Source organism: Phascolarctos cinereus, unplaced genomic scaffold (assembly GCF_003287225.1).
Source record: "Phascolarctos cinereus isolate Bilbo 61053 unplaced genomic scaffold, phaCin_HiC Scaffold_3;HRSCAF=262, whole genome shotgun sequence".
In the NCBI taxonomy this organism is placed as follows: Eukaryota; Metazoa; Chordata; class Mammalia; order Diprotodontia; family Phascolarctidae; genus Phascolarctos; species Phascolarctos cinereus.
Genome location: NW_027555736.1, coordinates 136,027,571 through 136,043,251, shown reverse-complemented (window position 1 = coordinate 136,043,251; position 15,681 = coordinate 136,027,571). Strand labels below are relative to the sequence as shown.

General features: G+C 35.8%; 1 protein-coding gene across 1 annotated transcript in view; it reads right to left on the bottom strand.

Moving 5' to 3' along the window:
- ENTREP2 (endosomal transmembrane epsin interactor 2) overlaps positions 1-15,681 on the bottom strand; it is a 534,833-nt gene that overhangs the window by 348,162 nt on the left and 170,990 nt on the right. The gene's annotated exons all lie outside the window — the stretch shown is intronic.

Here is a 15,681-nt window from a genome sequence, read left to right as displayed (position 1 = left end):
ACTATAAGACATTCAGTTCAAGATGAATTAGTAGGAAGGTAGAGATATTAAACTAGATGGCAGGACAGTGGTTAGAGTTAGACAAAAAATTCTAAGAATCATCTGCATAGAGATGATAATTTAATCCATGGAAGCTGAATCACCCAGTGAAACAGCATAGAAGGAGAAGAGAAAGAGGCCCAGGACAGAGCCTTGGGGGAAACTCATGGTTAGCAGACACAACCTAGATAAAGATCCAACAAAGGAGCAATTATATAGGTAAAGGGAGAACACAGTGTAAACCTACAGAAAGTGCTGAAGAGAAGAGGGGATCATATTAGTTTCAAAGGATACAGAGAAGTCAAGAGTAAAGAAGACTGAAAAAAGGACATTAGATTTGGGAATTAAGAAATCACTGGTAATTTTGGAGACAGCAGTTCTAACTGAATAATACAGTTGTAAACCACAGGCCCAGGAGACGTGCTCCTTGGGGAAAATTGAATCATTGAAAATTGAAAATTGACCTAAAACAGCCAGACCTCACCCTCATCAGTACCAGACAGACGTGGAAGGTACATACCTGTTGTCTTGCTGAATAAAAGGGAAAGCAATGACACAAAGGTATGCAATGCTGTTACTTCCATGCTGAGAGGAGCACAATGTTTTCAGCGCAATACAGTCTTCAGAGAGAGTAAGAACTGATTATTCTGCCCACTTTGATAAAAGCTAAGAATAATACCTGCTTCCTTCAGCAGGACAACAGCTGAGGAGAAAGAAGAAGATGAGGGGAGAGAAAATTCTACTTGGCTTGAGCCTTGCCTTGCCTTTCCTCCTCTCTCCTATCTTTCCAACCCAGGAAAATGTCATTTAAACTTTAATTCTCCAAATTTGGTTAAGCGGTAATGTGTATGACACTGAAAATATCATCCTCAATGGAACTAAATGTTCTCTGCACCATAATTTCTCATAATACTATGTTTTCATGGAACCAATTAAACAGGCATATAAATAAAAGTCCAAGTGCTAAGGTACGACAGCTTATAATCAAATCGTTGATTAGAAGACCTCATTAAAAGTTAAAGAGACTAGTATGCAAAACTTCTCTTCAATTGCTAGAGAGTGTGCCTGATTCCTTTATGTCCTACAAGGTACCTTCCATCACATAGTAGGTATTAACTGAATACACACATGCATGTAATGTTGTACATAAATATACACAAACATACTTAAAATTCATGATTAATAAGTAACATGCCAATGATTTATTTGAAAGACATAAGCATCTTACTCATAAAATGAGTTTGGATAAGTAAAGGCTTGGCATGTAGCTGCACCTATTTAAGACATGTAGGGAAATTATATTATATCCTCATAGATATTTACAATCCAGTTGCTTAAAATTTTTTTTGATGCCTTTGTTTTTACAAAACGTCCATCTCTGGATACATGCCTCAACATTCCCGTAACCAGCAAATTTTCTCTTTTGACAAATATTTTTAAAGTAGTTCAGAAAAACCGATTCTTACAATATGTCTATTTCACACTCATAGTTAGCCACATGTGCAAGTAAAGCAAGAAGACGACTTGCCTTACCTTTTTCAAGCTTGATATAGCTTCATTTTACTGGATTTTTTCCCAATTATTATAGTCACTATGAATATATTGTTCTGCTTACTGTATTCTGCATCAACTCACACAAGTCTTCCCATATTTCTCATATTTTAATTTTTATGGCACAGTGTTGTATTACACCTACATACCACAATTTTCTTAGCTATTTCCCAATTGATGGTATCCATTTTGTGACAAATTCTTTGCTAACATTAAAGTGCTGTTATAAATAATCCAATATTCATGACATTTTTGTGTCATTGATCCAAAGAGTACATGCCAGGCACATATATGGGTCAAAGAGAATTGCCTTTTCAGTCTTCCATGTGTTTTTTTTCCATATTTTCCAGAATTGGTAGACCAGTTCATAGTTCCACCAACAGTCTTTCTACAGCCCCTTATTATTTTCATCTAATATTATTTTTGCAAATTTGCAATATGTGAGGTGAACAGAGTAATATTTCTCATGGTTGTTAATAATCTGCAAGTCTTCTTTTGAGAAATGCCATGTTCTTTGATTGCTTATCAATTAGAGAATGAACCTTGGTCATACATTTGTGTTAAATTACTACATAACGTGGACAGCACAACTTTAATATATAGATTTTTCTCCCATGTCAACAATTTGCCTTATTATCCTAGTTGCATTTATTTAATTTATGCATGAAATTTTCAATTCAGGTATAGGATTATGAAATAACTACCAAGGTCTGTTCCAGCTTTAACTGGCATTTGAATAATTTCATGCAATCAAAATTGTCTATTTTTTGTGATCTTTTGTGATCTCTTGTATTCCTTGTTTCATTATGAATTCTCCCCCTAGCCATACCTATGAAACTTACTTCCTTCTATCTTCCTTCAACTGTTTTATGTTATTATCTTTTAAATTTAGGTCACTAATCCATTTGCAACATTATGGTTTGAAATACTGGTCCAAATCTGTTTTTTGCCCACTTATTCTCCAGTTCTCCCCGGAGTTCTTGTCAAACATGAAGTGTTTCTTCAGGTAGTTCATGTTCTCAATGTTTATCTGACCTTGTACTATAGAGCTTATTTATGTTCCTCAAATATTCTAATCTTGCAATTTCTCAATCTACTCTATGAGTATTTATTAAGCTTTTATTATATGTCAATTAAAACAATAAGCATTTATTAAGAGTCTGCTATGTTCCAGGCAAAATGCTGTGCTGGGGAATGAAGAAAGATAAAAACAGCCCCTGCCTTCAAGTAATTTACAACTTAAAGGGGAAGAAAAAATTAAAAGAACTATGTGCCAAAACAAGAGATATATACAGGATAAATTGTAAAAAAAATCTCAGAAGAAAAGCACTAGAATTAAGGTGAAAGGTTTCTTGCAGAAGATGATATTAAAGGCCAGTCAAATCAACAAGAAATTATTAAGTACATGCCAGCAATTATGCTAAACCTCAAGGGATAGACTTAAAGGCAAAAATACAACTCCTGCCTTCAAGAAACATACATTTTAATGATGCAGCTAACACATAAATAACTAGCTTATATACAAGATATATACAAGAGTAGATGAAAGGTAATCTGAGATAGGAAATCCTGGGAGTGAGCTTTATTTCCCATGAGCCCTCATATGAGTTCAGTGAATTATATTGGATTTTATCTTGTTATTCAAATGTTACCCCATAATCCACACTTCCTCAAATATACATCCAAAAGTGTAATAATTCTAATTCCAACAAACAATAATTCAGACAAATAGAGAGGGGGCGGAGCCAAGATGGCAGAGTGAAAGCAGTGACTTGCTTGAGCTCTCCCCCAAACCCCTCCAAATACTCATAAAAAATGGCTCTAAACAAATTCTGAAGCAGCAGAACCCACAAAAAGACAGAGTGAAACAAATTTCCAGCCCAGGACAACCTGGATGATTGATCAGAAAGGTGTATCGCACCAGGCTGGGAGCGCAGGCCACAGTGACCCTGGAGCAGGCCTCAGAGGACTGAATTGAAGGCAGTTGTGGAGGTTTCCAGACTCCTCAATCCACTAATGCCAAAGACAACTTAGAAGGTCAATGGGAAAAGTCTGTTTCTGTCGGTGCTGAGACAGGAAGGTGGGGTTTCAGCTCCATTCCCCAAAGCGTGGGGGCGGGGGGGGGGAGCGGGCGGGTGGTCAACTGCTTCCCGAGCTTCAGGCCCACAGACTGAGGGGGAATCCAGTGGATGATCAGAGAGGGACTGCAGGGATCTCTTTGCCAGTGCTGAGGCAGGAATCTCTTGCTTTGCCCTGTTTGGATCTGGGTCACAGTTCTGGGCGGGTGCTGGGGTGAGGAGGAAGCTGGCATGGTGGAGCTTGGAGTGGCTGTGGAGAGGAACCCTCCTCACAGTTACAGGACAGAAAGGAATACTTGTGGTCACAGGCCAGGAAAGGAGTAAACACCTCCCCTTATCATACCACCTTGGAAGAACTGAAAATTTACAGGTCCCTACAAGTATCTCTGAAAACAGCTATACAAACCCCTGAAGCTTGGGACAATACATTCTCCACATTGGAAGCAGACTCTTACCTTAACAAAGAGTTTAAAACTCAAGTAATTGGCTGGGATCATGAGCAAGCAGCACAAAAAGAGTCAGACTATAATCTTACTTTGGTGAAAAGAAGATCAAAATATACAACCAGAAGAAGACAACAAAGTCAAAGCTCCTACATCCAAAGCCTCCAAGAAAAATATGAATCAGTCCCAGGCCTTGGAAGAGCTCAAAAGGGATTTTGAGAAGCAAGTAAGGGAAGTAGAGGAAAAACTGAGAGTGATGCAAGAAAATCATGAAAAACAAGTCAACAGCTTGCTAAAGGAGACCCAAAAAAATACTGAAGAAAATAACACCTTAAAAAATAGCCTAACCCAAATGGCAAAAGAGGTCCAAAAAGCCAATGAGGAGAAGAATGCCCTAAAAAGAAAAATTGGCCAAATGGAAAAGGAAGTCCAAAAGATTACTGAAGAAAATACTTCCTTAAAAATTAGAATAGAGCAATTGGAAGATAGTGACTTTATGAGAAATCAGACACTGAACAAATCCAAAAGAATGAAAAATTAGAAAACAATGTGAAATATCTCATTAAAAACAACTGACCTGGAAAATAGATCCAGGAGAGAGAATTTAAAAATTATTGGACTATCTGAAAGCCATGATCAAAAAAAGAGCCTAGACATCATCTTTCAAGAAATTATCAAGGAAAACTGCCCTGATATATTAGAACCAGAGGGCAAAATAGAAATTGAAAGAATCCACAGATCTCCTCCTGAAAGAGATCCCCAAAGGAAAACTCCTAGGAATATTGTAGCCAAATTCCAGAGTTCCCAGGTCAAGGAGAAAATATTACAAGCTGCCAGAAGGAAACAATTCAAGTACTGTGGAAACACAATCAGGATAACACAAGATTTAGCAGCTTCTACATTAAAGGACCACAGGGCATGGAATATAATATTCCAGAGGGCAAAGGAGATAGGATTACAACCAAGAATCACCTACCCAGCAAAACTGAGTATAATCCTTCAGGGGAAAAAATGGTCATTCAGTGAAATAGAGGACTTTCAAGCATTCTTGATGAAAAGACCAGAGCTGAATAGAAAATTTGACTTTCAAATACAGGACTCAAGTGGAACATGAAGAGGTAAACAGGAAAGAGAAATCATAAGAGACTTATTAAGATTGAACTGTTTACATTCCTGCATGGAAAGATGATATTTATAACTCATGAGACCTTTGTCAGTATTAGGGTAGTTGGAGGAAAAAATTATATGTATGTATATGTAGATAGATAGATAGAGGGCACAGGGTGAGTTGAAGATTAAGGGGTCATATCTGGAGAATAAAATTAAGGGATGAGAGAGGATTATACTAGGAGAAGAAGAAAGGGAGAGGTAGAATGGGGTAAATTATCTCACAAAAAAAAACAAAAGAAAAGTCTCTTACAGTGGAGGGGAAACGGGGGAAGGTGAGAGGGAATGAGTGAATCTTATTCTCATAGGATTTGGCTTAAGGAGGGAATAACAACACATTCAATTGGGTATGGAAATCTGTCTTACCCTACAGGAAAATAGGGGGAGAAGGGACAAGAGAGCAGGGGATGATAGAGAGGAGGGCAGATTGGGAAAGGGTAATCAGAAGTAAATACTTCTGAGGAGGGACAGGGTCAAAAGAAAGAAATAGAATAAATGGAGGGCAGGATAGATTAAGGGAAATAGAGTTAGTTTTTCACAACATGTCTACTATGGAGTGTTTTGCATAACTGCACACGTACAACCTATATTGAGTTGCTTGCCTTTTCAATGAGGGTGGGTGGGGAGGGACGAAGAGAGAAAATTTGAAACGTAAAGTTTTTAAAACATATGTTTAAAAAAATGTTTTCACATGCTACTGGGAAATAAGAAATACAGGAAATGGGGTACAGAAGTCTATCTTGCCCTACAGGAAAATAGAAGGGGAAGGGGATAAGAGAAGGGAGAGAGATAGAAGAGAAGACAGAATAGGGGAAGGGGTATTCAGAATGCATGCCATCTTGGGGTAGGAGGAGGGGAGAGATAGGGTATAAATTTGGAATTCAAAAACTTGTGGGAGTGAATGTTGAAAGCTAAAAATAAATGAATTTATATTAAAAAAATAATTCAGACAAATAAGTCACAGTTCTGTATTCATATAGCAGTAATTTAAGGAAATCTAGGAATAAATGTCAAAGAAAATTCTAATTCTGTCATCAAATGGTAAAACTACCATATGTAGTATTTATAAAATGCCTCAATTCCCAACAAGAGCTGACATACACTCTTGTGAAGTTAATTTAGTATAGCTGTCATTCATCTAATAGGTTGTGCCACTAAAACTGATAACTTTTCTCATTTTACTCTGACTTGAATAATTTCACAGGCCTACTTTCTTAAATCTTTGCCTACTAATGGAATGTATGTATACTGCAAATTAACTCTGGAGAAGCATTGTGAATAAAATTTTCAAATGAGTAGGTTTAGTTAACTCCCTTTCTGTTAATTCCTAAAAACCTAGAAAATTCTGTTTGCATCTACTATTTACAGTGAACCTTTAAACACACTTTTCTGATTAAACCTTATTCTAAGTCTACAAGTCCAAATGCAAAACTTTATTTAAAAAAAAACAGATTTATATTAGTATCAAGAGACATGAAATTAGAAAAAAGAAAGACCTCCTTGACAAGGGTGATTAAGCAATATAAAATGCTAACAAAGGAAATAACAGTATCTCCATTTCTAATAATATTATATATAAAGACAGGCAATCCCCTATACATTTTAAATTAGGACTACTATTGCATGAACAGAGAAGTTTGAACTAAATAACCTCCTGAAGTTTTTTCTCCTAAATAACTGGTGAAGCATCACAATTGATAGAGAGCCATCTTCAAAGCAAAGAAGTAAGTCTAAGTCTTTCCTTTTACAGATACTGATTGCATGGCCCCGGGCAAATTGCAACTCTCTAAGACTTCACATTGCAGAAAAGGTACCTAGTTGAATTGGTAGAGGGAGTTTCCTCACCCAGAAAGCCCATTCTACTAAAGAAATCACAGGTCTGTGGTATTTGTATCTATTCCTAATAAAGTCTTACTCAATATGCTATAAAAGACTTTCTCTAAACTCTCATAATTCTTATATTGACCAAGGGCAGTCAGAAGTTACATAGCAATCTAGCAAATCTCAGAGTTCATCAATCTTTCCCAGTGTATAATCTCTATAGGCAATTAACATATTCATAAAATACACAGAATTTATATCCAGCTGAATGGGATGTCCCAATGAAGACTTCTCAGTGTAATTAAGGTAATGAGTTTAGAAGGTAGGATAGGGTTAAGAATAGATTTCTGTAAGTTATTTTTTAGTGCAACATATCAGTAGTTAAGATTTGTCTAGTGGTTAAGCCTTAACCTACTTTTTAATCTTATTCAAACACACTTTGCCCCTAAAAAGAATCTGGCTCCAGAAAACCCTTAAAAGGTTCCTTATCTACTCCCTTTATCTCCCTTTGAGAGGATCTTATTCAGATGTCTTCCAGTTCCCAGCATTGTCTGTTCAATCCCTAAGACCTTCCAAAACAATTGTAAATTATCTTCCTAACTGCACATTTTTTATTGCTTCTTTGACATTATCTCAACAAACTAAGAAATATAGAGATGTATACTATGTCCTTTGTCCTGTGTTAGAGTCTGGCTTGTGAGAGTCTGAGACGAGTTAAAGGACAGCTGTGAGAGAGGGGGAATTGAACCTTCAGGGTTATATAAACTGATTTCTGCCTCTGCGGTTTGTCTCCTCTCATCAGAGCCATTGTTGTGAGGACACCCAAATCTTGAGATCTGAAATAATAATAACAATTATAGCCATAATAAATTAACTTTCTCTTTCTCCTTGGACACCTCTGTGTTTTGTTTTATTTTTAATTTGAGTGGCATCCCACACACAGCCATCTTCACTGAATACCAATTCACTTCTAAGTAGCTAGCTAGTTGTTGCATTTTGAACCTAGTCACTGGCTCAAAACCTTGTAATAATTTTAGATTCTTCACTCTACCTCAATTTTGTTCTAAGTAGGGAAAAGTGGATGAATTGAATGAGTACATCTTGGTCATCAAGCAAGGCTAATGGGCCTCTGTACACCTTTTAAAAACTGTAAACAGAAGGGTAAGCAAGAGTGCCTAACTTCCAGGAAGAATACTGGAGTACAGACCAAGGTAAGTGAGAGCTGTAATAGGAGATGAGTAAGAGGCCTGTGGGGAAGACATTGAATATTAAGCAGGTGGAGCTAGAACTTAGAATTTAAGGTAAAGGCAAAATGGAGCCATAGTCGATCATGAACAGGTCATGGAGCAAGTAAAATCATAATAGGAAGATGTAGTAGAGATCACATAGGAAAAAAAAAAACTAAAATGTAAAACAACAAAATAAAAGGGGGCAACACATTGCAAGTAGTTTTCCACATGACTTTGCTGGACCAATAAAGCTCTAATGCCAACTTTTACCCTTTAAAAAGCTTATTAGGATAGTTTAACCTCTCTCATGAATTGAGGATAGTCTTCCCTTAAAGGAAAAAGAAAGTTCCTTAGTAATAATGTAGTCCAATTTTCTCATTTTAGAGAGGAGTCCAATTATTCTATTTATTTTCAGTCTCTTCATCCTAGAGTGAATAGATTATTCTTAGATAACTACTTCATCTATAAAAAGAAATCTTTTCAAAAGGCAGTAAAATATCCTTCCTGTGAATAAAGGTAGGGTCTCCAAGGTTTGATGCATACTTGTCATGTATGCAAAGTGGGGTCATATTAAGAGATTGGGGAGGAAACAGGGAATATAGTTTGAATTTGGAAGATGTTGAGAAGCTGTGAATCTACAAGTCATTGAATTAATGACTTTTAAAATAGGGGGAAAGGATCAAGAAAAATGAATGAATAAATATTTGTTGTACAATAATACTATGTGCCAAGCACTATGTTTAGAGCCATTTTTATGGGTATTTGGAGGGGTTTGGGGCCTGAGCTCCTTTTAAGACTGAACTCAAGTGCCTGCTTTTAAAATCCCAAGCACTATACTAAGCACAGGGAATACAGGCAAAAAAGCAAACATAGTCCCTGCTTTCAAAGAGGAAAAACAACATATATAGAAGAGTGGTAGCCAGAAATGGAAACTTGCAACCAGAAAAAGTTAAATGGATAACAAGGGGGATCATAGAAGAATGGATTCACATACTCCATCCAGGAACACTAGCAGAGTTGATTTAATCATGATAGAATAAAAGTAATAATAATGAAATTCATACGAAAGAAAAAAGTCAAGAATATCAAGAGAAATAATGAAAAGAAATGAGAATGGAGTTTAGCTCAGGCTTCAAACTATAATACAATGCAATAATTATTAAAAATAATTTGGTGCCGGTTAAAAACATAGATCAAATCAATTAGGTACACAGTACACAGAAGCAAATGGTATCTAGTAGCCAAGGATTCAAAAACACAAAGACCACTGATATTAAGTTGGGACTTACTATTTGGCAAAAAACTATAGTGAAAATTAGATAGCACTATGAAAAAAATTAGATTTGACCAACTACTCAACCTTCATACCAAGATAAGCTCCAAAAAAATGGGTGTATCACCCATATATAAGAGGTTATATCCTAAACAGATTAGAGAAACATGGGGGAAATTACCCATTAGATCAATGGATAGAAAAAAAGTTATTTATCAAATAAGGAAAAGAAAGGATCATAGAAAATAAAATGGAGAATTTTTCATAGGTTAAATCACATGGTCTGGATGGTCTAGATTAGTACAGGGTTCCCTGGAAAGTCTCAGGACAGAAGCTGGCCTCCTATCACTTCAATCTGTTTACTCCTAGTTTAGGCAGCCTAGGGATAATGTTCTGAATTCACATGTAATTTTAAAATTAAAATTCTGAAAGTTTTTCATAAAGAAATCTAATAAAGCTAAGACTAAAAGAGAAAACTGGGGGAAAAATTTTTGCAGCAAGTTTCTTTTTCTGAAAAAAGTCCCATTTCTAAAATATACAGGGAACAGATTCAAATTTATAAGTAAAAGAGACATTTCCCAATTGATAAATGATCTAAGGATGTAAACAGAAAGTTCTCAAGAGAAGAAACCCAGACTATTTTCACATAAAAAAAAAATGCTGCTAATGACTTCTAATTAGAGAAATGCAAATTAAGGTAATTCTGAAATTCTAACCTCACACCTTTCAGAGTGAAAAAAGATGACAAAAAAGGAAAATGATGCATGCTGGAGGGGCTGTGGGAAAATGGTACATTGGTACTCTGCTGGTGGACCTGTGAATGGGTATAACTATTCTGGGAAGCAATTTGGACTTATATACAAAAAGCTACTAAACAGTGTGTATTCTTTTGCCCAGCTATACCACTGCTAAGCTTACATCTAAAAGAAATCAAAGAAACAGGTAAAGGTTATTTCTGTACACAAATATTTATATAGCCCTTTTTGTAGGGGCACAAAACTGGAAACTAAGAGAATGTCCCAAAATTGAGGAATAGCTGCATAAGTTGTGGTATATGAATGTGATTGAGCACTCTAAGGAAATGAGGGAAAAGATAATTTTTAAAAGATGTGGAAAAATTATTAGAAGTGATACAGAGTATTTCTACTATAACATTAACATTATAGAAATGAGCAAGTTTGATGATTTCTACAAATTAATGAAGAATGAAATAAGCAAGCACCTTAAGAACAATCTATACAATAACAACACTATAAAAACAACCAACTTGAAAAGCTCTAAGAAAAAAGAAAACAAAAGAATGCTCTAAAAACTATGATCAATACAATGGCCATTCATGACTCCAGGGGGTCGACAATGAAATATGCTGTCCATTACAGAGATGTGAAAGAATTAGAATGCACATTAGGGTATACACACATATTACATACACATATATACACATACACATATGTGATATCATTTATGGAATTTGTTTTATTTGACTATGCATATTTTTTCAAGAAACTTATTTTTATTTTTTAATGGAGTGGAAGGTTGGAAAGAAAAAAAGATTTCTGTTTATTTTTTTCTTAGAGAGGTGAGGGTATTAGACATATAAAATGTACTTTTAGATTATATCACTGTTAAGTTTACTTAATTGTTTTACTTTGGTACAGGAGACCTCTGTTGAAGCAGTCATAATCTGTCTACGTGAAAACAAAATGATCAATAAAATATTAATCATTAGGATTCCTTCAGAATGAAAGAATCATAGATGGGAGGCTGAGACAAGGCTTCCTGAGAAGTCTCAAAAGAAAAGTGGCCAAAGGCTAAATCACATGGTCTGGATAGTCTAGGCTAGTACAAGGTTCCCTGGGATGTCTCAAGGCTAAAGACAAGCTGGCCTCCTATCACTTCCATCTGTTTATTCCTAGCTTAGGCCAGCCTACAGATAATGTTCTGAATTCACATGGTTTAATTTTTCTTTGATATTGGGAAGCTTATAAAAATTATCAACAAATTAAAATTCCTTAAGATACCCTCTCATTTGGCTTGGCATCTCCAGCTAGGATTAAAAAGAAAGAACCCCAGCATTTTAAGCAAGCCTTTTCTCTATTGTACCAATCTCAACTACCATCTTTATCTTTTTTTGTGAAAACTACTTATTTGTGAATAGGTTATAACTAATCATAATTTCACATCCAGGGTAGGCTTTATTTAAAGGTATGAATTAAATAGGAATTTTGGATAGACTAAGAGAACATGGAAATCTTGCAGTAAATCTCTTTTTTGAGCAGGGGAGAATTGGGAAAAGAGGGTTAAGGCACATCACCTTATTTTCAGATCTCCTTGAGAGAAGCAATTGAACAGGCCTCTCAGAGATCAAAAAGGTGCAGGCAGTGGGCTTTAGAATCAAGCTTTCCTCAACACCTAGTCCCGAGTCCTTCTAACTGGCTTCCAATTCCTCTCCTTGCTGCTGCTTACTCAGTTCCATTCATCTCCATGCACAATATCTTGCTCTCAAAATTCCTATCTCTCCAATTGCATATGCTGTCACAACTACAGGATTCAAATCAAAATTCCTCAATTCCGGAGAGGCTGTCTCAGAGCACCACCATCCCAAGACAGTCTGCTCTTCTAGGGCAGAAAGAAGACAATGAAACACTTCCTATAAACTAATGCAACCAGGCCCTGAACACCTCTCCCAGTTTCCAAAGGTTCATCTCAAACACAACAGAGTTTGCTTGAAGACCTTTCAAGAAAGAACTTAGTATTTTGAGGTACACGTTTTACATTTAGATAACTCAAGTCCTCAAGAAATGCTTTTTTAGGTAAAATATTTCCTGGGCATCAACAAAAAACTGGTCTGACACAAACTGGAAAAAAAAAAAGGATGGGACAGCATAAGGGAAAAAGTACAATGCACAAATTTCACAGATATTCTACAAAACTCCCAGGATGCTAGAGATCAATGGAGCTAGTTATAGTATAACTGCAAGGGACTCCCATAAAACATCCCCAAAAGATGTCATGAAGGCTATTTTAGGATCAATAACTGGCTGCAGATGGTATGTAGGAGCAAAAGATGTCCTAGCCCAGTAGGAGAAAAGAAGCACATGGTCTCACAAGAAGGGCAATCATTACAGAAGAACTGAGATTAAAGAAAAGTGGATTTCAGAACTATATAATCATCAAATGCTTAAGTGGGCTCTTCTTGAATCCAAAGAAGCTATAATAATGACATTTCATTTGACAAGAGTAATACTATATTTACTTACATAGTCCTCTCTGCTTTTATATATTCCTTCTGCTTGTGATGCTTGAAGAGAAAGTCAATAAAATTTCCTCCTGCCCTGACTATTTTGCTTAAATCTTTGAAACTGCCATGGCTACAGACAAAAAAAAAATCTCTAAAAGGAAAAACATATTATTGCAGGAAAAAAGGTTAATTTTAAAAAATTAAGCAAATGTCTACAACTGTCTATAGCATTACTCCTCATTTCAGGACTTAAGGTCCCAGACTTATTATTTTGATTTTATGTAAGACCTAGCTGCATCTAATGTTCCTGCATCTAACTTTCTGATTTACCTGCTCTAATGCCTAACTGTTGGCCCTACAATTAACCTGCAACCTTTAGAGGAAATATGAAGCAATAACCTTGGAGAATGGTCTAGTCTAAATAGTGGTCTAGTCCTTCCTTTGGATCAAAGGTGATTAAGCTCCCAATCTGAAACTTAAGGGAAAAAAGAAATCCTAACCTAAGCATAAACCACCTTTTTAGTTCCTTCCAAATTATTTCCATATCTCTCACAAAGAATGTATTCTTACTTAAAATAATCTTTCATTCAAAATATCAAGGAATTGCTAAAAAAAAAATAAGTAAAATGAGATCAAGGTTTCAATTAACTGTGTTACTGATTACTTTATAATCCTGGATGAAAATACAGTTTCTTAGTAAATGAGGTTGAGGGACTTGAGGAATCATGAAGTTTACGAAGACTGGTGCCCAACTGGAAAAAAGAAACAATCTTTTTCCTATGCCCAACCCTAGACTGAAAAAATAAGGCTGGGAGAGATGAAGATACTTTTTGTGAGTAGATTTTATGTACTATTTTATTTATGACATTCTATGACTTAAAACATGTGGCTTATCAACTGTACATTTTTTCTTTCAAAAATTTCCTCTTTGTATAACAATAAAAACAATGCATTTGTTGATACAGAACATTAATTCCATTAAATTCACATTAAATGTAATGAAAAGCTATCAAAGTATAATTACACAAACTAATTTATAGAACCACATCAGCTTAAAATTACTGGAACTATAATATGCACTGAACTTGTCTAATAGACAAATTGTTCCTTCTTCATTTCCAAACTGTGCATAAAGGCACACTGTTCTGGTGTTATGAACATCATATTATTTACACAAAGCCCAACAATACAAGAAAGTGTCTTTGCTCATACTGTTCTCCCTCATCTCGGATGCTCTTTTTACCAATATAAATGTTACATTCTCCCCAGCTTAGTTCCTATCTCCTCTATGTGGTGCTGGCTAACTAACTTTATCCCTCAATGAAACTTTTCTGAGTTCTGAAACTATAAAATGATTTTAACACATAACTTATCATTTGGTAATATTTGTAATAGAGATTATAAATCTTTATCCATATATTTCACTGGTGGCACCAAGAAAAAGGCTCTTCTTCCCCCTTACTTTTTTTTTTTTTATGTTTCAGGAAACCATCCCAAGTACTTTGAGTAACTCTATTTGCTCAGGAAGAAGTATCAGGAATGTTGGGAAACTGCTATCTTTGAACTAAAAAAATTATTCTAACATGAAGAATCTATTTAGACTCTGGAAGAGTTCTCATTTGTGTGGTTTGTTCTCTACATACACACATAAAACACATAATCAGGTAATTTGGGAATCTCAGTTTCTAACACTCTCCCAAGGGTAGTTACCAACTGGCCTTAAAAACACAAAGGTTAACAGAACTCAAATGAATCTGGTATTGTATGTAGGGAAGTTAAAAGGCATTTATCAGACTAGAACTTCACATGTGATAACAATTTTATCAAAGAAATTAAAGAATCGGAACCTGTGAAATCAAAAAAATTATTAATCATTTCTTGTAACCAGCTTAATACTAGATGCAGTGTGGCTAGATGAAAGCAAAGCAGAGCAAAGTGTTCTAGAAATTCATATCACTTCCAACAAAATTTGATATCAGTTCACATAAACTAGATATACCCTAAAGTTCTATCCTGAGCCCTCTTTCATTTTCTCTCTGTGCTTTCTCACTTGGCAATCTTATTTACTTCAATGATTTCAATTAGCATCTCCATGCAAATGATTCCCACATATGCATCCAGTCCTAAGCTCTCTCTTTATACCTAGTCTCACATGAATAACTGCCTGTAGGACATTTTGAACTGGATGCCCCATAGGCATCTCAAGCTCAACATACTCAAAACCAATCTCATTATCTCACCTCCCAAATCCATCCTCTTCCAAACCTCCCTGTTTTTGTCAAAGACATCAACATCCTTTTAGTCCCACAGGCTCACAAGCTTGACTCCTCATTCTCACTCACAGTTCCAAATCTTGTAATTTCTTTCTCCACAACATTTCTCAGATATGTCCTCTTTTCTACATTCACACAAGCCATAACTCTAGTTCAGGCTCTCATCAAGTTTCACAATAAATTATAGCACTAACTTCCTTATTGGCCACCAAGCCTCTACTCTCTCCTACCCTTCACCCAACTCCAATTAATACACAGCTGATGGTGGTTTTCCTAGAGTGTAGGTCTGATCACTTATCCCCTTCCCCTACTCCATAATCTCATTTCTCCCTATTACCTCTAAGGTCAAATATGAAGTCAGGGTTTAATAATTAATTGTTCATTGGTACCCATGAAAAAAGCAAGTTCAGTTGAGTGTGGGGTCAGAAGTCAAATTACAAACAGTGGAGAAAGAGAGTGAAGGAAGTGGAGGCACTAACTTAAAAAAAAGTTTTTCATTGAAAGGGAGATGGAAGAGTCAAGTGAAGATATTTTAAGCTCTAGGGAGATCAGGCATTATTTGTAAC